At 42.7% G+C, this 27637-nt stretch overlaps 1 protein-coding gene across 6 annotated transcripts in view; it reads left to right on the forward strand.

Annotated features, from left to right (window-relative positions):
• The first annotated feature begins 1595 nt into the window (after positions 1-1595).
• The window catches only part of TRERF1 (transcriptional regulating factor 1), a 98563-nt gene continuing 72521 nt past the window's right edge, over positions 1596-27637 (forward strand). For 5 of the 6 annotated variants that reach the window (XM_058836116.1, XM_058836114.1, XM_058836118.1 and 2 more), the window contains exon 1: positions 1630-1968. The gene's annotated coding sequence lies outside the window, so the exon portion shown is untranslated. Of the gene's footprint in view, positions 1969-27637 lie in introns of all 6 variants that reach the window. The other variant, XM_058836115.1, reaches the window with a different exon arrangement.

The raw sequence follows: 27637 nt of genomic DNA on the forward strand, positions 1-27637 counted from the left end.
ATGACTTGGGACTCCAGCAAGCAAGCAAGCCAACCATTGAATCCAAAACTTGACATAGATTTTGAAAAGCTCAGCACAGAGAACTTACAATACCTGAAAGATATTCTTCAGTTAAGTAAAAATAAAATTAGTAGTTGGTTAGGAAAAAAGCAAGCCTTTCCCACATTTGCGTATAGTTCAAAGAAATTTAATAGCCAAGGACTGATATACTTTTTCACTCTTGCTCTGATCTGCACTGTAAATCAAAACAATCTCATAAAAGGTTAAATTATTAAGGACAGTGGGCCGATGGAAGTGTCATGCAACCAGGAAACCAGGATGACCATAAAAAGAAAATGAGGCTGCTGGTAACCATTATAATGTAAGGCTGAATCACAAATGCTAACACCAAAGACCTCTTTCTGTTCCAGTTACAACCCTTGAGAGTTTGTCTGTTGGGTTTTTTTTTCCCCTCTTTGAAGGCAGAAGTAGGCCTATAACTATCCTCGTTTCAATTTCTCCCTTCCCAGCTATGGTTTCTTACAGTCTGTCATTGTCCGTGAGCTTAAACAGAACACTGCATAAGCTGTATGCATCACATATCTGTCCCCAAGATATAAAATCCTTCCCTGCGAGGGAACATTTTGGTGCAATCTAATGCAAATGTTGAGCCCAAGGGAAGAAGGACCGATGAGGTATTTCACCAAAATGTTTCTGTAGACTTAAAAAAAAATCATTTACGACTACCAGTGCCAAAGATCAGTGACCACGGGAGCAAGTTACTACATTGCTCGCTGTATTATTAGAGAATTAACTTCTAAATTAACCCAAAGCGGAGGAGCCGCCCTGGAGCCGGAGGGCAGGCGCAGCAGCCCTTCCCGGCTCAGGGCAGGAGAGCTCCCGGGTGAGGGAGAGCGCTCCTTTACCGCGGCCACTTTCCCCCTCCGGCGCCCCGGGGCTGGGGGAGGCCGGGCCACAGCGCCCGCAGCCCCGGGCCCCCACACGGCTGCCCCACTCCGTATGACATCCCCGGCGTCAGGGGGACACCCCCTCCATCCCAGCCCCTCGGCGGCGGGATCCCCTCGGCCCCAGGGCTGGCGCGTTGTCGTCCCCCGGCGCCGCCGCCCGGGCGAGAGCGGGAGCGGTGCCCGGCCCCACCGCCCTGCGGCATGCGGCGGGATCCCGCGGCACCCCCTCGCCCGCACCCCGCCGACCCGGCGGGAGCCGCTGACAGGTCGCCGCCAGTGGCCCCGGCACCTGCGCTGCGCTCACCGCCCTGAGAGGAGGGGCTGCCGGCCAGACCGCGGCGCGGCGGAGCGGGAGGGAGGGAGAGAGGGAGGGAGGCGGCGGCGGCGCACGGCCGGCGGCGGGCGGGCCCCCGGGGGCGGCGGGCGCCCCTCGCCCCGCCGCGGGGCCGGGCGGCCGCGGCGCCACCGACACCTTACTTCCTGCTTCGCTACCCGGGGCCAGACCCATCGCGGCGGAGGGATCCCGCCGCCTCCCGCAGCCTCCTCCCCCTCCTGCTTCTGCTTTTCCCGGCTCCCTGCTGCAAGGAAATTATTTGACAGCGATTTGCTGACATCGGGGTTTTTTTTTTTCTTTCTTTCTTTTTTTTTTCTTTTTTTTTTTTTTTTTTTTTTGCATCACGGACTCGGCAGCGCGGCGGGCGGGGGAGGCCGTGCCGGAGGTAAGTGCCGGTGCCCGGAGCCTCCCCCGGCGCGGGGCCCCCGCCCCGCTCCGCTCCATGTGCCGCCGCCGCCGGGGTGGGTGCCGGGCAGCGGGGCCGCGCCGGGCCGGGCCGGGGGAGTGCGTTTCCTGGCGGAGCGATATTTGTTTACAGGATGGGCGCCGTACTGTAAGTGAAGTAGGACCGAGCCCGGGGCAGCTCCGTAATAAATTAATATCGCGATTTGCTCCCGCCTCGCCACCACGAGCCCCGCGCCCGCCTCCCCCCCCGCCCGCCTGCACTTGTTGCAGACTTCGCGCCAGGTAGGGGCAACGCTTGGCAAGTTTCGTTTTTGCAGGAGCCGGGGCTGCGCTGGACGGAGAGGAGGAAAGAAAAAAAGGGGGGGGTGGGGGTGGGAGGAGGGAGAAAAAAGTTTACAGCTCGCAGTTGACTTTCGGTCTGCAGCGCCGAGGCCCTGCCGGCCGCTGCCGCCTCCTGCCCGTCCGGGCGCGGGCGGGCGGGGGGCGCTGCCCGGTACCTGCCCGGGCCGGGCGGGCAGCGGGGCCGGCGCGGGGCGCCCCCACCGCGGCGCTGCTGCGAGTCCCGGGCGCCGCCGCGCCGTGCCGGGAGCAGAGGCGGGGAAGGGCGGCTCGGCGGGGCTCGCCGCGGAAGTTCTCCGAGCCGCGCTGCCCGTCACGGCCCCTGACACGAGTGGGCGACCCACGCGGTGGTCCTCCCGTCCATCGTCCCGCTGCGCGCTCGGTGCCCCCTCGGGATCAGTGTTGGGAGCGAAGCGATGCCGGGGGCTCGGCTGTGGAGCCCTTCCCGGGCGGCACCGCGTGGGGCGAGCTCGTTCTGGAGGAATGGGAATTTCTCCCTCCATTCCCGCGGGAGAGGAGCGCGCGGCGGGCTGGGCGCTGGTGGGGCGCTCCGGTTTTCTGGCCCGTCAGAATTACAGGGTGGTAAGGAAAAAAAAAACCTCTTAGCCAGGTGTTTAAATACCGGAGAGGTGATTTGCAAGTGAAATTAATCGGCAGTTAACCAGTTAATAAATGGATAATGCCTATTCATCCTTCTGCTGACTTTACAGAGTGGTTTTCACGTCTGCCTGTCAACTAACCAGGCTTGACTGATAGAGATGTAAACCTAGCTGGGTTATTGCCTTCGTCCAGTAAAATCTGACCTGCACTTGCTGTCCTTGCGCATCAGTGCTGGTCATCATTCAGATAGTTACAGGTGAGGTTCATATGTTTTTACAGACTGACACGATGGCAGCAAAATACATAGGATGACCCACAGCTTATGGAAAATAATTTGAAGTGCTTAACTGCATGATTAATGTTTTAAGCAGGTAATGTAATCACTGAGGGGGAAGTTTTATGCCTTTGGTAGCTACAATTTTACTGTAGATAGGGGAAGAGGAGAGAGTTCACCTGGCAAGGTTGGCCTGGCTGCTCAGCAGGGCCACTCTGCTGCCTGTTCCCATCCTGCTTGGGCCTCTGGCTCGGAGAGCTCCTCTGGGGACCAGGGATTTGTCTGCTGCCCTCACTCTGGGTCAGTGTTATGATGAAGTAACCCATCCTTACAGTGTCAGTGTGTGCATGAGTTGTTCCTGCATGTGGTACATGCAGCTGTTTGCTGTCATTGCTTATCTACTTCATGGTCTTGCATGTTCAGTTGGATCAGAATGGAGCCATTGCATTAATAAGGCGCATCTATCTAGAAATAATCCATTTTGCTTTGTTGCCTGCTGAAGTGATGGCATTTAATATGCACTGGTTGGTATGTTACCTTTTTTCTAAGTGTTGTCCAAGGCCCACATATAACAACAGAAGGCCTGCTCCATAGTGCTCTATGCGTGCATACTACGCAGCTTTGCATACAACAAATAAAGACTTTTTTCTAGAATTTAGATAAGTAATTTTTTGTATGAGGAAAATGTGTTTTATGCATTTTTCTTTCTTCTGTAGAGGATATTCTGATAAACTTTGGAAAAATTAAAAGCTTAAGTATAGCCTACTCAAAAAGTCTTGGTGCAAATGAGCACTCTAGAACAAATATGTTCTACCATTTATTAGCAGCTTGTGTTTCTGAAGACCTCTATGAGGACCTGAGCAGCCCTATGGTGTGGTCGTCAAATCCATGTACCTTGAAAAGCCAAAAAACTCAAACACAAGTTTCACTGTGAAGCTTGGTCTGAGTGTGAACTAGAGAACTGGCCTCTTGGTGATACGAGAAGAGTGGAGCATAATCACTCTGCTATATCAGTGTATGTCCTGCTGTTAGCATCCCTCTCTGGGGTAGAGGGATGAGGCCACAGGTAGATAGGCAGGCATCCTGCCTCCAGTGTTTAATATCTTGGGCCAACATGAGCATAAATAAACCACAACATGACTAACCTCTCTACCTAATATTGACTCATGTTGTATTTCGATAGACTGAAGAAGTGTCCATGCCTAAGCCATTTCATTTTCTTAACCTGTATGTTACTGATGATGACCTGCCTATTGAGAATCCTCCAGTATTGATTTAAGACCATAAAGGCAGTCTTTGTTTTAGGTTTGTTTTGCTTTTGGATAGTGCTCAACTAGCTTAGATAGAAAAAAGGAATTCTTAGATTTTAAACTCAAAACTCTGTTGCTTCTCTTCTGGCCATTTAAATTCTTCAAGTGATACAGTGAGGCTTGCTATTATAAATTGGGCTCATTACTTGGCATCTGGTAGGGAGTGTGAGAAAAGTATAAGAGCAGTTCTGTAAAGTACTGTAGGTTTCCAAAAGCAGTAAGTTAACATTTAGCTCTGAATTTTTCATCTTATTTTTTTTGTTTGTTCAAATTAAGTGGGGGATTTGTCACCTAAAAACTTACTCAGCCAAGTGTTTGAGAAGGCCCTTCTCTCCTTTTGCCAATACTGTAATGGGACAGTGTAAAAAAGAAGGGCCCTGCATTGTGCCTCCTTACTATGTGTCATAATAACTGTGAGATAAGGCAGTTTCATTTCAGCTTCCTTAGAAATATGTGTTTGTTTTTTATTTTTTTTAAAAAAACAAGCAGCGTTTGACAGACAGAAAATAATGGTTGGTGTGGAAACAATTTGTTTTCTCCCCTTGCATTCTTTTAAGAGCTGCATAGTTCCAATGAAAAATTATCATCAGAATTACAATTTTTTCTGTCCCTAAAATTAACGGATCCTTTTGCCTGCCCTCCACCTGAAAGAAGTAGGCAAAAGCATGGTGCACATATGAATTCTGCCTGGAGTAGCTGCCACACCCGTGGTTATTTACATAAGGTGAGGAGCTCAAGTGGTCACACTGACTTCCACGGCACTGCTTACAAGGGTAGAGTTACTGTGTGTGAGAGTGGGGGGCGGTCTGCATTCAAAACTAAAGAAAAAGGAAGGCAGCAAATTCCATACGTTTTGCTTTATGTGAAGTTATAAAACCTCTTCTTAACTTGTCCATCTCTGAGAAACCTATTACTGTAATCAGTTGCAGGGCTGTGAGGGGAAATCGGGCCTTCTAAGATAAAGATGAAAATAGCACATTCAAATATATTTTAAGAAAGGCAACTCTTCCTTCAAAGAGTAGGTCTGAACCTTGTTCAAAGAACAATAGCAACAATTTTATTGTTGGTTTTTTTTTTTGTCTTTAACAGCTCTTTGCTTGAAACCAAACAGATTTAAGAGATTCACTGAAAATACTTTTGAGCAGGATGTGTTTAGGCACCAAGCTAACTTATGGAGCTTGTGGGAGTATCTCCTGTTAGATCTGAAATGCTGAGAATGGGCTCTTGAAGCATCATCTCCTCGCTGCTGCCACTGTATTGTCCAGGCTGGCCAGGAGGGCAAAGTGGGTGACACAGTTGGCCAGCAAGTCATAGGGACATCGGTCCTTGTTGGATGTTGGTTTCTGTGGGCAGGAGGAATAGTGTTTCTGATAGCAGTTTCTTTCCTCTCTTTCTGGTTTGCCCACTCCATGGTGAGGGGGATGTGGGATCACCTGGATGTGGTCAAAACAACAGCAGTAGAAGAAAGCCCCAAACCATTGATTTATGTGGGGAAAAACTGGAAAATATGCTCAGGTATGCTGCCACATAATATATATATTATTATGGCCACATAAAATATGCTGCCACAGAAAATTGAAGGAAAATATGTCATTTATGTTACTTTATTCTTGAGAGGATAATGGTGTGAGGAGCTCAGGACATGCTCTTAAATATATGCCCTATTACTATATAATCATGTTTGATTTTTTTTTTTTTTAAAGTTTAAACTCTGCATTTGAGTGGGGGTGTTGCAGGATTTTGGTGTAGTCCTGTAGTGTTAGGTATATTTTGAGGTTCTGAGTGAAATGAGTCTTGTGGTTTCAGCTTACTCTGTAACAAAGAGGAATGTGTCACACACAAACAGCCCACCTAAGTTTTCATAATTGACTGATAATTTACTCTGGAAAGACCCAAAATCCTGATATGAGGCAGATGCAAAAGGTAGTTGATTTTTTTTTTAAAATTTTCTTTTTAGTTTGTCATTCTCCAATTTACAGTTTAAATTTTGTTGGAATTTCAGATGAATCTCTTCTCTTCGGCTTCCCATCCACTGCTCAGGTGGGCTGGTGTCACTTCCCAAGCACACGGTGACAAATGCCGGGTTTCCATGCCCCACCAATGTCTAAAGCAGCCATCCTGGGTCCTGTCACAAATTTTCTCTTGTCTGTTTAGTTCAGCAAGAAAATGGTTTCTGTCTTTCCCCTCCCTCCCCTCATCAACTGCTCATGGTAAGATTTTTTTTATAGAGCCCGCATTGTGATATGTCCTTGAGTTGCAGAGCTGCAAGGTTTTGTTTTCATTTGCCATTTTTTCTCTTCATGTTTAAAGTTCATTGCAACTATAGCAAAGCAAGATTGTTGTAGATGGTCTTTTATGATTCCTTCCTGCCTCCCCCCCACCCCCCCATCAAAAATCTCATGCTCAGTAAAAAGGAAAAACTCAGACTTAAGTACTAAAACTTACTCCAGCTAATCCTGGAGCATAAAGATTGCAAAAATACGGTTTGGGGAAGGACTGCCCCAGCAAAACAGGTAGGTGTAAGTTAAATGTTAAATTATCAGCACCTCCTTTTTGAAAGATCCCTAATGGTGAGGTTTTTGTTCATGCCATCTGGCTAGAACAAGGCTTACCAGGACTCTTAAAGGACAGGGGCCATTTGAGGTGCAGAATTTATATCAGGTACTTTCTTTTTAAGTGAATGTCAAATCCTAGATAATTTCAGCATCAGACTGTGCAAAAAAAGTACCCAACCCTGCAAAGCAAGTTTAAAATTTAAGAATGGCTGCGGTTCTCTGTCTTTTAAAAAAATAAGTAATTATTGTCTTTGTTCTCTACTCCCTCATCTCTTCTTCTCCCCCCCCCCCCAAATTTTCATTGATGGGGAAGTTTCATTTCCTTTATTTTTATATATTTTTAGTGTATGTGTGTTTGGGGGGGCATGAGGGTGGATAGGAAGGAAGTCTGTGTTCTAGTTTTTATATTTAAGACCAAAAAAAAGCTAATGCTGATGTGTTTAGATATTGCTTTAAATGCATTTTCCCCAGTAAACCAAAAATTCTGCCAGTGAATAGTGAATATTATTAGGGCATTGAGGGGTTTTGCAACACTTTTGTGTGGGTGAGGGTACTGTCTGAGTTCCAGTTGTACTAGCAGGAAAGTGTTTTTCCCAGTACTGTCATGTTTCACATGCCAAATCAGAACTAGAAAGTGCATTTTCCTGGAAGGATCTCTATTTACACTTGGAGGGTTATGCCAATTACAGCTACATTAGGCTTTTTTTTTTTTTTTTTTTTTTTTTTTAATAATTCCACGCTTGACCTACATAGTAACTTCTTTCATTTTCTTAACAGAACACCCACTACAATCCTGGAATGTCAGTAGGGTAAACCTGCTGTCCTGTGGGTACTCATAAATGCATATGGGTACTCTTGCAAGAGCATGATCTTAAGTGGGTCCTCATGAAATGAATGCTGCTAGAGCTTTGTCTAACTTGAAATAGCCCTCTGTTCTCCAGGCAGAATTGAATACAGTTTATTGGGGAACAGGACATACATTATGAAGTATGTTATCCATATGTAATAATATTTTTTCACCAAAAGAGATCCCATGTACTTTAATTTTGAATACAATTTTTAAATACTGCAGGTTAGAAAATATTGTATTTCAAATCTGTGAAAGTTTGGGGACATAAGATGAAGTGATTTTAATACACATTTTGATCAGAGACTAAAAGCTATTTATTCTTTCAGACAGTGTGGCAGTTCATGAAGGAGGTAAATGGGGTTTCTTTGGCAAGTGTCTTTAGGTACTGGGTGTGGGAGCATGAGTTGGCAGTGCTGCCTCCTGGACTTGTACCACCAGTGCTTCATTCTGCTGCTACCTTGTTCTCTCTTTCTGCCGGTGGAGAAGATGTCCTAATGGAAGATGTCGTTTGTACCAGAAAAAAACAACCCCGACTAGTAAATAGCGCTGTTCTTATTTTGTAAGCAGATTTGCTACCTATTTGCTCTTTGTGTGAGATTAAAACTACCATTGTTAGCAACAGTAGCAGTGTATTAAATTTAAAAAATGGATGCTGACCGGACTTTACATAGTTCACAATTATGAATACTTGGAAGACCCTACATAGCTAAACTGAACTTTCTTTTCCCTAAAGTGCAGGCTGCCAAAGCCCTGAAGTACTTAAGATATTGACTTAAAAGTTTTGTAAACATAATCTCAATTGCTTCTTTTTTGGTCTGCTTCTTTTATTTTTTGTTTTATCCTGAACGTGGAAGCTGGGCTTACCTTGCAGAGGTGGTGGTGTTTGAGTTGGCCCCTTGCTGCTGTCAGCAAGAAGAGGGCTGCATGTTACACTCTTTTGAGATGCTGAAAGCATCTTCAATGTCTCCTAGGCCACAGTGGGCCTTGAAATAACTGTGAGCTCTGTGGCCATTACCAAAGCTGAGCCTGTAGTCACCTGAACAAGTACACACCATGTATAGCTCAGTGCTGAATGCAGCAGTTTTGTTCCTGCTTGTGCCACTAGTATATTTGGAGGGAAATGTGTGGAAGTATGTTAACTCACTGGCATGATTTTGGGGGATTTTTGGATTACCTTTCAAAAGCTTAGATTCAGTGTTGCAGAGGAACTCTTAGCTGTCTTGATGAAACAAAAATTGTTCATGTTCAGCCATGCTGAGTGGTGCAGCTTTGCAATAGCACTGATGCTTTGACCTGCCACGCAGTTCAAATTCAAGCAAAGGTCTCCCATGTGATTGCTTGCATGTGTCCTCCTATCTCTGTTTTGGATCTGCAATTTCAGTATATGCTTCCAGAATGATTTTTTTATTCATTTCCAATCATTCTTCAAAGATAACTGGCAAAAAACATGAGGCTGGTTGTGATTTTACAGCGGTAGAAGGTAGACAACTTTGATCTTGTTAAATTAATTTTCTTCATGTGTGGGCTGAGTGTGTAGTGAGCTGATTTAGTTTTTATTGATCACTGTAAAAATGTGAATTCAGCATCAGAGCAATGATAATAAACAAGTACTTGCAGTGATATTCTAATGAGTTCCTGGCAAAAGTAAGGTGGAAAACCATCTCAGAGATTGTGCTTTAGTGGGGAGATGCTGAACCAGGATACTTTATTTGAAAGGGTTGAGTGAAGCTGTTTGAAGTTCTAACTCTGTCTGGCAACACATTTGCTGCGAGCAGGAGCATGCCAAGCAGGGCAAGATGCAGTTTTTCATGGAGGCATTTGAGTGTCAAAAATGGCATTCTTGCCTCTGTCTGGAAGGGCTTTCACCCTCCTGATCATGCCAAGGTAAGACAGGCTGTAGGAACCAAGTATCTGCTTTGTTAGAAGGTGTGTCTGAGCACAAGCATTGAAGCACTAAGGACATTTCTGTCTCCATCCGCAGGAATGCCCTGCAAACCATTGCCATGTGTTTCAATAAGTCTGCATGGCAAAGCATCAGGTACTGAGCGGGGGAGTGGAGAGAACTTTCTAAATTAGCAGGCAATTTATGTGTGGAGAAATGAGATTCATATTCATAATTATGTTAAACACATACTCTGAATATGGTAGAGGCATATCTCCATGTAAGGTGGCAGTAATTCTTCTAAGCCAAAATATTTGCAGAAGTATGAGCAGGCAAATTCTCTCATTCTTCCATTGATGCCGTGTTTCCAAGACTTGAAGAGGCTTCTCAGTTGTGATGGTGAACAGTGATTCTCTGTGGTTTTTTTTTGTCAGTTAAGCTTGTTTTATGCTGTCAGAGTTCAGTAAATTGGTATGTGAGCAGCATGGATCACAAGGAAAAAGTATTGCTGCTGTCTGTATGAGTTTGATAAAATTAGAAAATGAGAGGCAAAATTTTTCTCAAGTGAGGAAAAGAAGTATTTTTTAGGACTATGAAATTTTGAAAGAGATGGTTTTTAATAAACTTTAATACTTTTCTAAAGCTGCTGCTATTATAATGAAAGAGCATGAATAAGAGAATATGCCTTGCAGGTAAAACGAAAAAAGATTTCACTGTTTATATGCTTGAAAACCAAAGATACATTGCAGAGGATGAATTTTACAGTTCCTATATTGCTTGTAGTAAAAAGTTAGTCTTTGAAGTTGAAAACAACTTTAAAGAAATAATACACCTGAAAAGGGAGGTGCACAGAAAAAAGACATTGGATTAAGTACTGTTTTGTTAATGAAAAGAATGTAAGTTAAGCCAAATGTGGTTGCCTGCATAGTAAGGTAATGCTTAACATGAGTGGGAATGAGAAAATAAAGCCTTAGCAGACTTTTATTTCAACGATTTCCAACTTTCAGAGGTTTTAATCTGGACATTGCATGCACATATATAAACGATGGACTAATACCACAGAATTGCTCTAATTTATGAAAGGAGCTGCACTTTGATGCTGGAAGTCTGTCAGCATACGATCCCTCGGCTAACTACTTGATCGTTAGTTAAAGTAGGGGTTCATTAAAATAACATGGGCTCATCTGATTTTAAAGGCCACCTCTCAGCCAGTAGGCAGTGGTCCAAAACTAATAAGGTTGCAGTGCAGACGTTATATGGCAATGGCACATAGAGTACTACATAAAGCTGGCTGATGGGAAAGCTTCTGTTGGATTGCGTGCTCAGTGTGGGACCTGCTCTTTCAATTTTTAGTCATCTGTAGCAATGCCTGCTCTTACTGTAGTTGGTTGAACTACCTGTGTGACTGAAAGAAGGAGCAAGGTTGGGTCTGCATATGACTGCAGCTCCTAGTTGTAATTATTTTACTCTGTAAATACTTTTTTAAAAATAAATTTTACTCTGTGTTCTTCTAGTTGAAGTATCGTAATTACAAAATGGATGATGGGCTTCAGTTATGTAAGGAAAATCGTTACATTTAAGTCCTGCGCTATCCTTAGCATAAACAGCTTTTTTTTCTTGCTTTTTTTTTTTTTTTTAACTTTTACTTTCAGGTTATTTCTGGAAAATCTGTACTGCTAATTATGTAAATGGCAAGAAACGAATAAAGAGAACAAAAGAGTGGGGCATCTTATTTTAGGCTTCAGCAAATGCAAAGTCATATGTGGCCATTAGAGCTATCTAGAATATGTACCTGCATTGTTCTGCTACTGCTTTTGTTACCAGCGAAACTTAAACTGGCCATTTCTCACAGGCTTTGTATGTTGGATTGCCAAATGTGGGAACCAGGAAGTTTTTCCAGTAGCAGGGTCAGCTTGTGCCCCCTGGAGAGCCCCTCCCTGCAGGGCTCCTTCCTTGCATACACAGAAGTTTCTTGCTGAAAGAAAATGTAGGGCTTTCTTTTTTTGGTCTTTTTGTTTTTATGCTGTTGTGTAGGCAAACGTGCATTTTCTTAAGGCAATCCTCTGCAAGAGCAGCAAGTTTTTGTACCTGCGCCTTTCACTTGTTCAGGCAGTAAGAAGCTCTCCTTGAAAGGAGGAAAGGCAGATTTCAGACCTGCCTGCTGATCAGAGAGAGAGAGAGGAGAATAGAAGAAGTGGTGTTTGAGTGAATGAACAAACTTTCAAGCTGACTCAGTGATACACGTACAGGGTAGCTGTAAGGATTAGTCACCGCTTTACAGTAAATCTGTGCGGTGCTTGGTGGGGATGTGTCTCTATGGAGCTGCACTTAACAAGCTTTGTAGACTGAGAATGCAGGTAAATGTTATTTCCACAGTATTTTCCCAGTGAACAACAACAAAACAGTGAAACTCAAAGGCTTGTAAATTACTAAGCTGAAGGCAAAAACAATCTTTTGGCTATCTCATGGTGCTGCTATCTTCATCTGTGAAACTAGTAGGAAAATGAATAAATTATGCAACAACTTTTTTTTTTACTATTTAGAAACCTGTGCTTACATGTTATTAATACTGTTCTACTCTGTTCTGTGCAGATTGGTTTTATCTCGGGTTGCTTTTCTTTCAGTAGGTAGGTTTCAAGCTGCATTTGTGTAAAACACCAATTTACATGATTGCAACAGAATAACATTTACAAGGAAGGGTATTCATCTGTTGAAAACACTATTTTCATTTGCCAAACAGAAATTTCAGGAAAATTACCCTGCAGGTTGAATTTTCTTATAAATGTTCTCAAGTTCTCAAATTATTTACTGGCATAATAGGTAAGCACAGCACTTACAGCCGAGTTTCTATTAAGAAGTTACTTTTTGTGGGGGGAAAAAGTGGGGGGCCTTAATTTAAAAAGGTTATTATTTTTAAAAAATGGTAAAATTATTCTGCAGCATTTCCTGAATTACCCAAATTTAGTAAGTTTATTTTTTTTGTACTTTCAGATTGTTCTTTCAGCAGTTTCTTCTCTTTGGTTGAAATTTTTTTGTTTGTTTGGAGGTGTTTTTGGGGGGGTTGTTTGTTTGGGGTTTTTTTTTTTTGGTTTTTTTGTTAATTTAGCTGAGCATCTTTCATAATTCTAAGATTCCCTTTCTTTCTGATCTTCTGACCTGTTTTGCTTGGCTTGTTTAATCTGTCCTTAGAGAATAGTTAATTTCAGCCATAATCATACCAAAAAATCCTTCAGAGCTGCTAGAGCAAGATTTTTTTTTTATATATACTTTGTTTAAAATTACTTCCTCCAAAATAAAAAACCCAAACCAAACATCTTGTTGAAGAGTGAGAACCAGACTCTGCTGGCACTGCTGGGTGGGACGGTGCTGAGGGTGCGTGCCTGTACAAGTGGTTTGGCTCACTGCTCTCCCAGCGAACTGATCCTGTTGAGGGCTTCGAGTCTTCTGAAGAGCAGGAGTGAGGGCTGAAAACATTATTAAGTTTTGGGGTTATCTCACACTGTTTATTTGAAATGGAAGCCAAACAATTTACATATCTCTGTATCTTGGATCTGAAAAAAAAAAAAAGATTTTTTTTTTTTTAAATTTTTTTTTTTCACTAGCCTATGTGTGGAAATGACATCACAGCTTACATCAGCCATGCTAAATTCAGAGGTTTTTTTCTCCTCCCTGTTGGGTTATTAACTGAGCATTAGCTCTGTGCTGCGAGTCTTTCTTTGCTGACTGGCACATCGATAACTTAATTGGAAATGCTCTGACTTTTGTGCGATGAGGAGAAATGAAGATCTGGTGTAAAGCCTTTTGAAACTGGTGGGAATGTAGCTCGTTTCCTTGCTTTGCATGCACCAGACTGGGTGGCCCCCTAATGCTACGGTGTTCCCAGGATCCCTGCTGCAGCAGAAGCAAGCAAAGGACGGCTCTGTGCCTTTTGGCACTTCTGGTGACCAGGTCAGGAGTTTGCTGTGGCACATGGTTGGGTAGGTTATGTCCCCATAACTCTACAGGTCAAAACCTGCCCTTGTGAGACTGAGTAGGTTTTGAACTAAAGCTCTTACGTTGTGGCTGAATGTCCCACGTGCAAAGCTGAGCTCTGTGTCAGGGAGTAGAGAGCTCCTCATCACTACCAGAAATCCCCAGGTTTAGGAGTTGCCCTTCTGGAGTTGATGTAGGGCTGTAGCTGTGGCAAAATGTGAAACGGAGGCATGGGGGTTTCCTGTGAGAGCCTGAGGACCTGGGAGGAGGGAAACAGAAATCAAATTAAAGTTGACATTTTGAAAAGTTGATTGCTGTGTTTTTTAATCATAAAGCAATTTTTAAAGTAAGTCACTTCCCAGAGGAAAAATAAACACATTAAGAAAAGGGAGAAATGTGATGTTGAATTTGTGCATTTGAGTGCAGCAGACTTGGTAGCGAGCTGGTGGTGGTACCAATGTGCACAGAGACAAAGCAAAGGGATAAGCATTGTTCTATCTCTCCTGCTGAATTTCCAGCCATAATGTCCTATATGTACAGCATTGTAATTTATCTTTACTATTTTGGGAGGACTGAGGCTATGGGGATGGGACTCATCCCAATAACTTTAAAAAACCACCAAAAACCAGTGAAACAAACTTATCTGACACTCTGGTGGATGTGGAGAGATTTCCCTGCTTGTCGCACGTTTCAATCAGCAGTCCTCTGCCCGGGAGAAAGACAAGGAGGCCTCCAGGTACTTCCAGCAGGAAGACTTGCAGGAGCAGCTTTGGATTCTGCTCATTGCATGCAGAAGTTACGGATAGCCCTTTGCACGCTTTGTATTTTTTTACGTCTCTTTTTCTGCCGTAGTCAAGAGCAAGGGGATGCAGGAGGAAGGTCTGAGGGATGTGCTGGGAGGGCACGTGTTGGTGTAACCCTCGTGGTTGAGCGGTCATGCTCACATGTGCCATGGAGCTGGTGCAATTACTTGTCTCTTTCAGAGCTTGCAAGGAGCACTTCATTGCTGCATTGCTTATTTGTATGGCCATATGCTATTTTTTTTCCTTACATATGTTCTCTGATAATTGTCAGTAGCAGGTGCCTGCGAGCCAAGGCGGAGCGGTTTTTAAAAATCAGATGCTTAATGAGATCAAAGAATTGTGTGAGTTAAGCACCAGCAAAAAGGCCAGGTTGAAAGCATTGTCCTCTGAAGGTCGTGTTCCTTGCAGAGCAACAGCAGAGCTTTCAGCTCCACCATCCACTTGTAGAGATGTGACCTTTAAGAAGTAGTCAGGAGGTCTAGTTTTGGGTTTTTATATGTGGTTTGGCTAAATCAGGGAAAACACAAAGTCCCTTCTGATGTGTATACCAGCCTCCAGAAACAGAATTGGACATGTGTTGCATCCCTGCTTGGTGACTTGGGTGGTATAGGGCTGGTTGGAGATGTGACATGAAATCACTAGTCTGGCAGACTCCCACTCTTTGAACCTGCCTTTCCCTGTGTTTGTCAAGCATCCCGAGCTGTTCAGGTTGCATAACTGGTCCCCATGGATCATTGCTGTGATAGTAATTGATGATGCTGAATCTCCTTCCATCATCTGAGAAACAGCCATCTGGGGAGACTTGAAGTCGCCCTGGACTTGGAATGATGCAGCTGTGTGCACTGAAAATCATTTTGGGGCATTGCATGACCAGAATCCCCCAGTATCCATGATATTGCTGTCACATCATCTTCCCATCTTCACAAATAGCTCTCTGAATAGCACTCCTTCTGTGTTTCAGCTGGGGGAAACTTAGAGCCGGGTGTAACAGATGTCTAAGTGGCCAACAAGTCAGAAGTACCTTATATTTCAAAGTGTCACGAAAGACATAATGCCCCTAACATTCTTTTGTGGGGGGATTGTTAGTTTGGGGGGTTTTTTTATTCATTTCTGGTAAAGAACTAGTAAAATATAGAGCACATATGGAAATGGCAGACGTTGTTGGGTTTTTGATTTTTTTTTTGTTGTCCTTGTTTCTAAAATTAAGCACACAGGAGTTTGTGAGATCTTGCAAAGAATTTAAATCATATTGCACAGTCATGTGTTCAAGGAATCTTTTTAATCTAGTCACATATATAGTGAATGGATCCAGATTTTAAAAAATACAGGGCAGTAAGGAGAGATAACCCAAACAGAATAAAGATAAAAAGCTGCTAAATATATTTGACTGTACTTACCTAGTTTAGTTTGCTGCCAGTATTCTGTTTCCTTTTTGTTTGGTTGTCCTTCATGTTCTTCCTATGTGAGAAAGAAACCTCTGTATGAGCTGTTCTGCTGATCCCTTGCATAATGCTGGCAACTGAGAATTGGATCACACGACTTGAAGTAGGTCTGTCTCTGTGTCAGAAAACTAACAGTTTCTCCTTCCTGTGGGTGTGCACCCATGCACAGGGGTAGTAAGCTCTTATTCTGCCATGGCTTGTTTCTGTAGTATGTTTCTGAGCTGGATTGTAGGAGGAGTGATCTCGCAGCTTGACCACAAGTGCACTTGGCAATGCTCACATGGGCAGAGCTGGTTGCAGAATTTGGGTCAGCGGGACAGTATCCTGGTGAGCTGTCTGGCACAGGACCTTCTAAGACTGACTAATTGTATTAATTTACCCTCATTTGTGCTATATATACAGTAAAAAAATTACTTCCTTGGATGTTCTTACTTCTGCATCTGCAGAACGTTGATCTTGGACTACTACAAAACCTTTGAAATAATTTTGATGGTGTGTCCTACATGGCTTCAGGGCACAAGCAGCTCCAGTCAGACACACTGAAGTCAAATTTAGGCTTTGTAACTGAAAGAGATGTACAGCACATCATACAACTGTATGTGGCATTGTTTTACCAGTTTCTCATGGTAAATTTAATGAGGAAGTCTTGGGAGGGATATATATATATGCATGTACAAGGCAGATTTGAAAGCAGTGAACACAGGCATATATGCACTGTGTTGTAATTGTTTTCTCTTGGGGGTTTTATTATTTTTGTCCCTTTCACAAACTGTGAACCTTTAATTTTTTGTGTGCTGTTCTTTGGCCCTCTCTGCCAGGGAGGCTCAATCTATCATGTTAAAAGAAATCAATAAAAAGTCTAGAGGTTTATTTATAAAGTAGAGCATAGAGAGAGGGTGCAAAAATTCCATTAAAATGGCAGTTTAGCACTAGCTACATCTCCTTGGGACTAAACTCCAATATTTTAAACTATTAAAATTGTTACAAGAGTGCTTTTAAAGTACCACAAATCACAGTAAAGCTTTCTAGCTGAAACTTGCCTTTATATAGTGCACTAGAGTTTAGCTTATACATGTTTTTGGAGTGTCTGATGCTGCCCTCAAACACCATTTTAGCATCCATTTTAGAGCTTTATTATAGTTAATAATCTTACAGGTTTATCCTCAAGGGGAAATATGTGAATGTAAAAAGTCAGAATTTATTTTCACTCAGAAATGTGAGTGTATGTATGTCTTTGTGCAGATGCAAATCTGAGCAAATTAATTATTTCTGAGAAGTCTATAGGCTTCTTATGAAATTCATCAGGATTGCCTGGCTTGGCACATACTACTTGGTTACAGGAACTTATAAATTCTATGCTGTGGGCTATTTTATGACATAGCAGTTTTCACCAGTGATGTGATGGTCATCTACTTCATCTTTTCTGTCCAAAGAAATAAATGTGTCTGTGTGCTCATAAATATGAAGCTGGAAAGTTTATGGGATACTGTCTGTGCTGAACCTCTCAAATATCAGAAGCAGTGTATCTGGAGTGTAAGCTTTGCCTCCATTCAGCATGCTTTTGAATTTTTTTTTAATAGCTGAAGAAGTTTGATCTTGAAACTGTTGAGTTTAAAATGCAAATGGCACTCTATAGTTTTGTGTTGTACCATCTTCTATCCTGGGATAAAATTGTTCCTAGTGGAAACACCCTTTATTTATTTGCAAAAATACCCAGAAAAAAAAAAAAATGAACTCTTATTTGGGCCAAAAGTAGGCTTCTCCTTCTCCAGGAGACAATGCAGGCTTTTGGAGAGCATGGCTCTTGGTAGGGGCCATGGGAGCAGGCTACATAAATGAGCATGGCAGAAGGCAAAGAAACTCCACCAAACATTTGTGCAAACCTATGCACCCTGTCACACAGTCATGTCTGTACATACAACTTAATAACACAATTCATCATTCCTGCAGTTCCTTCATCATTTTTCCTTTTCTTACTGACCCACAGCCTAGTTTTAGCTTACTTCTCGCTGTTGATTGTGAACATTTTCCTCTTTCCTCCCTATGTGGAGTAACAATCCCACCAAGCTTAAAAACAGCAAAGCTAGTAACACTGCCCTTTCACTGTTAATACATATCTGAAGTTTCAGAAAAAAGGCTCTAACCTGTGTAGTTTGTGTGGTGGAGATGCTAAAGGGAAACCACTAAAGCTTACTTTTCTAAGCACAGACAGCTAAAATCTTTTCTGTAAGATGTTTCTCAGTGAGGCAGAGGAAAGCCTCTAGTTGTGTTGTACAGCCCTGAACATAAGTGATAGTTAGCATCTCTACTTTTGAAAAAAATAAGCAAGTGCTGTTAACGAGGATAAAGCAGAAGAGCATCATTCAGGAAAATGGAGTTTCCTATGAAGTCTGAAGTCAGCAGCCCACTGAAAATGGGATTGCAGGTGAGTTAGGTTTGGCCAAATTGTGTTTGCTGTCAGCTAAGGTTGTCATCCCAACTCTTCTGCTGGGGGGCTCCTCCTCTTTCTGCTTCCTTCCCCTGGGCTTGCTGAGGCCTGTTGGCTCCCTCACCTCTTCGGTGGTGCTGGAAAGTGCCGCTGTGTCCACGCCTGTGCCAAACACTGTGATGTAAGGAGGGGAGTCTAGTGAGAGGTGTGGGAAGAGGCAAGTGAGAGAAGGCAGCGCAACCCAAAGCGTTAAGCTGCAGCCTTTGGAAGGTATTTGTGAGGTCAGGATGCTGCAGCAGTGTGGAGGCTACCTGGGATCATTTAAGAAGTATGATGTCCTTGAAGAGAAATGAGCGTCTTCTCCTCTCACTGTGCCATACTCACAGAGCAGGCTCTGATTCCCTGGTAGGCAGAGAAGCTGGTCATCAAGCTTTGAGTATCCTGTAGTTCAGGTTCCATTTCTCTCCCTTCCTCCCAGTGATGCACATGTCCTCAGTCTAGCAGGATGTTAGTCTCCTTGCCTGCAACATTGACTTTTTGCAGATGGTAGTAAAAGAATCCTTATGGAGTGTTGGTAGTTGTCGGTGCTGTCCTTAAGGAGAGTGGTGCACCTGCAAGGTGCACACTGAGCTGGCTGTGAGCAGCTGGTACACACTTTGTTTAACAGGTTAAATCTGTTGGACTGAATTGCTTCTACTTCTAAAATTTCCTTGGGAAGAGCACTGCTTTTAGCCAACTGCTTTTGGGGTGAGTCTGGTCATTCATTGGCGTCTGGGTCACAGTCTTTGTGCTGGGGTTGGGGCGTCAGCCAGCTTCTAAAGAAAGCCCCCAGTCCACCTAGCAAGATTTTCCTATTGGAGCAATTTGGAGCACTTTTCCCATTGTCCCACTTTCCCCATTGGGGGTGGGGGGTGGTGTGAAGCCATTTTTGTGAGTTTGCCATAGTGAGGAAGTGGTGTGTTTTAGGATGTTGTGATGACCTTGCTGAGTCAAACAGCTGTCCTGGAAAGGATTGTCCTCCTGCAAGTGTGATCCTTTTTAAGTTTGAGGTCTGGCTGTTGTAAGAGCAGCTCTCTTGAGACACTTAAGTCGCTGTTTAACCAAACTGGCAAAACTACATGTCTTTGGCTTTTTGGAAAAACTTTGGAGTTTTCCCCCACTAGGTCTGTTGATCACCTTTCTCAAGGTGACGTTGGAGTACCTGCACTGGCCCTCCCCTGTGCTTGGGGTGGAGCCCACAGTAGGTGAGGGAGGACTCTCAGCTTTTCTGATGCTTATGGCAGAAGAGAGGAAGTGGTAGATACCAATCTTGCCCTCTCACACAGCCTTCCACACGCATCTTGCTGGTGGCCACCCAAACTGTCCCCTAGAGATGCTGCCCTGCCATGACTAATTTCCTGGCTTTTAATTTGAAAATGCAGTTATCAAAGTTACGCCAAGTTCCAGCTTTTATTGTATATGAAAACCTAGAAAGCATGCATCTGGGAAGAGATGTTGGAGATTGGTTGGGTATTTCTGGTCATTTGAAAACAAGAAGGGGATTAGTCAGTGTTGAGGGTTTGAATAATTTAATTGGTGTACCTTGATTTCAAAATCAAAACTAAGTGCACTGGCAGTAGTAGATGCAAAGTCTGTCAGGTACAAAGACTAATCAAGGCTGTTCAAGATTTATACTGTGACTTGTAATGCCATAAAAGCTGAATTGAATGACTGGTGAGATAATCAACCTGTGTGATAAACAGGTTATCTTTCTTCTGCTGTTTATACAAATACTTTTGTTTGTACTGTTTTTTGGACATCAGTATTTAATGACTGTGCACATTAGACATAACTGTTAGTTAAACTTCCTTGGGAAATATTTTAACTAATAGATGTACAAGCATGTGAATCTAGTAAATTCTTTATACATTGTTTTCCCAGCTATAAAAATGTTCCAGTTAAGGGAAATAATTTTTCTTAGTAAGTAAATATTACTCTTAAGGAGAAGATTTTGTATTTTCTTTTGTGTTTTTCCTTTGGGATATGTGTGTGTGTGTGTGTGTGTGTGTGTGTGTGTGTGTGTGTGTGTGTGTGTGTTTTAAAGAAGAGTGCTAAGTGAATAAAAATCCTTGCTTGAAGTATTGGTGAGTTGATAATGCAAGATCAGTTATTTGTATTACTTATATGGTCACTTGTTTAAAAATAAACAAATCTTGATATGCCTTTCATGAATAAAAACAATTACAGATGTTGTAAAATACAAAGCAGAGAGTAGAACAACAGAAGAAAGCTTTAAATGTAGATGCCCTGAATTAGCTGAGATGCCTGGGGAAGCAAATTTTGAAAAGGATTCCTTCTTTATTTGAGCAATTCAATTGTCAGAAATTGTCTAGAAGGAAATTTTTATGGCTTGTACAGTTTCAATATCTGAAAACCATTTTTACCAGATTTTGCATTTATTGGTGAAGCTATAAATAAATGCAGAATAGTTTTGCTGGGCTTCATGGAGTTTTTGTGGATCAGTATCAGCCCAACAGCTCTCAGGGTCTGGCCTCACTTCCTCCTTGGCTGGAAGAGCCAACCCATTTCTTAAAAACTGTGGCAAAACTAGCTGGGACATTAATCTTAGACAAACTGTTTAATTAGGGCCTTTTTTGTTTTGTTTTTAATTAAAAGATATCTTTTTCAGACAGACAGTTTCCTGGGAATGCTGGGACAAACAGTTAACTAAACAGTTTCCCATTACCAGTCTTAGTCCCAGCGTTTGAAAAAGCAAAATACAACATCCTCCCTGCCCCAGCCTCTGAGAAGCCAGCCTTCACTTTCCAGGGGCCACGCCAGCCTGAGCACCTCTGAGGGAAATGTGGAAAATCGAAAACGTAGCAGTTTGGTAAATGAAGTAAAGGGGAAAGGGAAGTTCTCACTGTCTCAGTGTGGAAATCAAGAGAGAAATAACAGGGCTGTCTGTACGTTAGCCTAAAAATCAAGGTTAGGAAGCTCCTTGGATAGTCTGAATTCAGTTTTTTTGCAGGCAACTGCTTTTAGATTGCCTGGCTCTTTAGGAATTGGTTGCTAAATTTTAATTTTAGCAAAAAATGAGTCAGCTGGTTACCTAAAATAACATTTTTATTAATGCCTTGCCCCAGTGTAAAACATTTGGAGTTTATAAAAAAAACAAACCCACTTTTTTTCTGGATTTCTTCTGTCTTTAAAATTGTCTCTATGATCTGACAGCAAGCTGTGAAATGGTTGTGACATTCACTATCTTGACTTAAGCCCTGTATCAAGACTCCATGCCAGGGGGTGCAGTCATGCGATAAACAGAGTAGTGAAACACGTCTTAATTGCTGCATACTCCACTTAGTTGCTTTCTGGGGCCTTTTCTTCGTGGGCTTTTGCAGGATCAGGACCACGAATTAGCTTCTTCATACACTGCTTGTGACCCTTGACTGAACGAGGGAAAGAAAAGATAGACTGTGTACTCATAGAGACATAGCAAATAAAAGGACAGTTCACATTTTATTTTAGCTTCTGGAAGTGCAACTTTTATTGAATTGCTGTTAGGGGAGGCTTGGTGAGATGTAAAGTGGACTTGTCCTGACTTCCTCCAGTGATCCCAGCACTGCCTGTCTTGTGTTTTCTTGGGTTAAGAAAAGTGAAGCGAGGCAGCAGGAAGCAAGGATGTAAACTTCTCAGAAGCAGCAGGAAAATAATGACATCACTGTTTTTTCAAACTTTGAGCAATCTTAAAGTTCTAGAGCCATTTTCATCATCTCTATTTCATGAGGAAAATTGTGTATTTTTGAAAGCACTTGATGTGATCATATTCTTAACTTTTTATAGTGCTGGCATTTACAGACATGGCAACTGCTTTGAAATAGTGTTTCTTTTATTATAGACCTGATTAGTTGGGAGGGAATGGGAATTAGAAATTTTTATAGCAAGTACTGGCAGTATCTCAAGCCCCCCCTTTAAATATCTTCCGCTTTTATTTCTTTTTATTTCAAGTCATTATGTGAGGTGCATATTATCCACTGAAATAGGAAGGACATGAGGCAGTTGGAATTCAGCATTCTTGTGAAGTAATCTGTTTCAGCAAAAAAAGGCTGTGAAATTTTTAATAAAAAGTAAGGAAAAACGTCCTGAAAGTTTCTGACTCTGGAAACCCACTTTTTTCTTCTAAAATTTTACTTGTTGGTGTAATTCTTTAAGGAGGTTGGACTGCTTTTGAAAAAAACGATGCTGAATGAATATCATGGGATAACACAGAAGCCTTTGTAGGATATTCACTGACCTACCTAAGAAACCCAAGAGAGATAATTACAACCTTTGGTAGTCTACATGTAAATGCATTTTGCAAGCGATTTTCCATGCAGAAAATGCAAATCAGTTGCATTGTGGAATCTGGACTGTAAAAGAGATGCCTATTTCAGGCAATTTTTGATGAGTTCCAGATTAAAAAAAATAAAATTTTGGCATATTAAATTATTAGGCATCTTCACTTGGATGTAAGGAAGATTTATGGTGCAATGAAATATTGCTGCAACCTAATTTAGAACTTGACAAATCTGGTTTTATAGGGTTGAATTATAAGGGATACCTCATTACTTGTGGGGAAAACTTCTTTTATTATTGTTATTTGTGATGCCCTGGTCTTCTCTTTGGTTGGGCTGTGCTCTGTAGGAGCTGCTGTGGGCAAGATGTCTCAGCTGATCCTTTTTCAAGCGAGCTGTGCAGGATGAAGTCATAATTAAGGATCACATCCTGGCAGACCTTTCTTACCACATGTGGTTGCTGATTTCAAGTTAAATGTGTTCAGTCCTCATTGCTCCTCTCGGTCAGAAATGTAGTTTTTCTTAAAAGCACAGAATTGTACTTCATTGTCAGATATTCCTTACTGATAGTGAATATCATATACTGTATATACAGTATCAGTAGTTATAGAAAATTTAGCTACACCAAAATTACATGTGTGCTGCTTCTTTTTTATCCTCTGTTCCTTTCTTCTGCATGCAGGCCTCTTGATTGCACAAGGGCATGCTTTGAGCTTAAAGTAAGAGGCAGTTTATGTGGAGTATGACCTGACATTATGGCTTGCACAGTAAATAGAGAACATTAAAAAAAAAAATCACATTATTTTTTCAGTTTAGGAAGTCTGTGAAAAATTTGGGGTAGCTAATATTTTGATCCTCTTTGGAGACCACTGACAGTATTCTTACAGTGTTGTTTATAGGCTCTCAGTTGAGAAAAAAACCTGGAATCTAAGTTTGTGCATTCAGCTAAACTGAAGAGGAAATTTTACCTGCAAATAGTATTTCTTTGTAGGGTAATAGAGAGTTTCTTATGTGCATTGTTTCCCCGTAAAACTGACATGCAGAGTGATTGATCCTAAGCAAATTGCGCACATGTGTAACTACAGCCATCCATGTGCCCATACAGCAGCATGTAAGAAAGGAAAACAAAACCACAGGCTTTGAGTTCAGAAAATAAATCTTTTGAGGACCTTTTCTCCTCATTTCTGTGAAAAAGAAGTCTCAGCTTCTGATGCTGCAGCTCCACAAGTGTGCTTTCTGAGGTGATGTGCCTGCCTCATGGGAGGAGTAAGGCATTGCTGGATGGCTTATGTGGTCAGGTATAAGTAGCAGAGGAAGTGTTTACATTTAGGAGACTCTCATATTGAATACTTAAATGACTTTCTGGTAAGCACAGCTTCAAAAGTTTAAGGAGAGTAGCAGTTTGGTGTGTGTTGAATGTGCACTATGTTATGCACTTAACTTCAACTATAAACCATTTGCTGAGTTTTAGTGACTATGATGTTTAGTCTTTGCCCCCCCCCCCCCCATTTAGACATTAGTAGCCAAGTGTTTTGCCTCTGTACGTAGCCTTAAGTTGCACTTTTTTCTGATGTAGTCATCCGATCAAATTATTTATAAAATGAGGACATCCTTTTGGACTTCATGTGTAAACAGTCTTAAATATGCACACAGGCAGAGAGATTCTTTTCTGTTTATCTGCAGTTGAAGGCTAAACATTAATAAATGCTAACATTAAATAGTGGGGTTTTTTTCCCCCCCTCATTTTTCACTGGAGTTTTCCCTTTAAGGTTCAGATTCCTTCTCTAGATTACCCAAAGAACTTTCCCCTTGCTCTTGATCAAGATGCTGGTTGCAATACGTTTCTGCTACTGTGATCATTGTGAGCTAGAGTAAGCAAGTGGTTCTTCTGGAGTGCTTCCTGCTGGGCAGGTATTAATGTAATTAAAACCATGTCTGCAATGCTGGCACGTGTGTTTGAGGGTAGGATCTACTGTCTTCAGGCAATATGGTGACTCCAGGACTCTTAATTCTGGAGTTAGTGGTGAGAACTGGAAACATGCCACCAGCTCACCAGAGTACCATCTGAAATTTCCTTGGAACCAGGTTGGTCTTGGCCTTGGCTTATTTCTAAGATATCTCAACAGACAGCAAATTTGTGGTATGTATTTGGGGTTGATGGGGAAGGATTCTCAATAAAGACAAGAGGTGACTGATGGTGTCTCAAACTGTTGCAGCAGAGAGACTCTCATTTTGCTCTCTCTGCTTTTTTGAATATGTTTTGCTGGAGTCCTGGAAGGTGCCCATCCAAGAGGCTGCCTTCAGCTGGAGGGGGAGATGGAAAAGCAAGCTGTAAAATGGGGTTTGAGAAATGTGCCTCTTGCATAGTGTTTAAAGGTACCTACTGCTGCCAGGGTAATTTCATTTGTGTGTTTGTTTCAGCTTTTTGGCTTTTGTTTTTTGCCTATTTTAACAAGACTTGAAATGTCCTCTTAGCCAGTGACAGCAAGGTTTGCAAATCAAAACCAAATCTGAGCATAGCACTACACTTGAGTGAGCTGTGCTAATCTAAGACAAGCTTCTGTTTCCTGCTTGGAGCTTCTACCCCATGCTCTTGTTTGGCACATGTACAGCACTGACAGGCACCTTTGAGGCACAGATCAGTTAAAGAAGTGTCTGTGGTGGCAACTGCTCCAAGCTCAGTATTTCATGTGCTGTTTGGCTACCTACTCACAGTTAGGAAGTAGGTCTTTGGAGTCATGTAGGCTAGAGAAGAGTCCTACATTTGTGAATTAACACCTGTAATGGAGTGGTGTCAGGTCCTTTTTGTGTTCTTATGGTTAGACAGAAAGCTTAATCTGCCAATGAAAGTATTTCCCATAAGAACTCAGAGTGCAAGCACTGTGTGAGCAGAATATTTAAGGCAGTGAATATGTTGAACTGACAGAGTCCTGCATAGCCCAGCGCTGCGGTTTGCATAAAAGCAGCCCCTTGAAGACCCTGTGGTCTCATGTTCTGTCAGCAACTCTATGATTGACTTTCACTTTCCCTACAGTAGGAGAAGAGATAGAGAAGAGAATTTGCCATCAGTTTTCTCTGCATTTTTCCAGACAGTTTGGCCTCATCAAATTGTACAGCCTCCCTCTTGTCTGCGTGGGAGAGTACAGACTGCTGCTGGCGGCAAGGAGAGATTAACATTCATCTGTTCTCTCCCCGCTTGCTTTTCCATCCCGTGGGCATGGGAGACTTACGAATGTTCCGCTCCTTTGGGGTGTGTTTCTACTCATTGCCCTGATGGGAAGACCACAGAGACACCAGTAAGGTTGTGCAAGTTTCACATTGCTGATTAAATAGGCACATGAGGAAGTCAAATGTAGTGTTCCCCTAGAAGAGGTCAGAGAGGAAGATGGAAGGACTGCCATAAGCCTTAGGTTGCTCGCTTGCTCAGACATCTCCTTTTCTAGAGTCTGTGCACATTGAAGGCTTCATGCAAAGTCTGCCTCCTCGCTTGGGTCTTCCATGAAAAGTGTGTTTTGACACACTTGGAAAAGTCTGTTCCAAGCAGAGATACTAGCTTCTTTGATGTTTACTCTCTGTTTTTAATGTTGCACGTATAGCCAGAAAATCTGATGGGGAATATGGGGAAAGAAATGATGGGAGGGGTTTGTTTATTTTTGAGGGTTTTTTTAAGGAATTTTTTTTCTGATGTAGAAGCTGAAGTTGATACTGTATAAACGTGTACAGTATCAGTACACAGCAATGGTTGGTAACATTCAGATGTAAGATGAGGAGTTTTACTTTCACTTTGAGGCATTGTGAGGGACTGGGAAAGGTTTTGCAAACACTTCTTTCTGAATGACTCTGCTGCAAGGCAAGCTCTCAGCTTGCCATTTTCCTTTGGTACCCATTTACCCTACCTAGGAGTCAGGTACCATGGTGGGTGCACACCATGAAGAATTATGTATGTGCTTGCTCCTGCTTCCCTCTGCATTACACCAGCCTGCCTGTGCAGGAGCAGCAAGGGCCTCATTGTCCCCAGCATCTTCTGCTGCTGCCAAATTAAGGGGTCTCTCTCAAGTAAGAGCCAGATATCCTTTCTCCTGCTGCTCCCTGTCCTAAACGGGGAGTGGTTGATAGAATTTACTAATTTAGCACTGTGGAAGGTTTGTTCTTGATGAAATGGAGTTGGGAGGTGTTGCTCCTTCTTCACTTAGTAGTTCCTGAAGGAGAGGTAGCAGTAGGCTTCTTCCCATCATTTCCAGTGCTAGCCACTGCCTAGTGGGATGTGGTGAGCCAAGTGCCACCACCACTGGCCTGGAGGTGATGGAGCTGCCAGTATGGACAGAAGTTGTGGGAACTGCAGAATCTGGGGAGCCTTACGAGTGGGCAGCCAGCACCTTGCATGAGGTGGTGGAAGTGTACAAATGTGGTAATTTTTTGAACGGTACAGTGAGCATTTTACCTGGGGTAGTTTGCGTATTGCTTACAGTGGCAGGGAATTTCTGCAGAGCTTGTTTGAACTTCTGAAAGGATGTTGCTAACAGGCATCAAGTGTAGTAAGGTCAGTACAAGAAGAACAAAACCTCCCATTCAGATAAAAGCAGGGAAGGGGAAATACTGCCACGTGTGGGGCTGCTTCAGGCTAAACTGGTCCGTGCAGCAATTTGTGCAGCTCTACAGAAACGTACTATGGGTTTGAGCTTCCCAGCTTAGACAGGTCTATGTTCATGTTCCAGGCTTTGGGAATGCAGGAACGTCACCATCTGTGTCCTACTTCATTTGAAAAAGAAAATTAAAAAAAAAATCTTGAATGCCAGCCATCTGCTGATACTGCATCCAAACTTTATCCCGGTATCTGGGGGCAGAGGAGGAAGATAGTTTCTTAGGGAGAGGCACTGTTCAAAGAGAAAGAGCAGCCTGTACCTGGGGTGCTCCTGGATCCAGAAACCATCAGAGGAGCATGTGCAGGATGGCTTGGCATCTCCGTCCAGCCACTTCCTGGAATACCAAAACAGTCTAGCGTAGAGAGAGTAAATCTGCGTCCCATCCTGCCGACAGTCTGCAACACTTGGTTTATGGGTTATTAAGAGCAGATTTGAGCATTTCTGTGAAGTGGATACCCGGTGATGGATGGTTGAGGGCCACCATATTGATGTTTGACACAAAAAGATATGTCACTTTTTCCTTGTAGCCTGGTCATCGGG

Source organism: Poecile atricapillus, chromosome 3, assembly GCF_030490865.1.
Source record: "Poecile atricapillus isolate bPoeAtr1 chromosome 3, bPoeAtr1.hap1, whole genome shotgun sequence".
NCBI lineage: Eukaryota > Metazoa > Chordata > Aves > Passeriformes > Paridae > Poecile > Poecile atricapillus.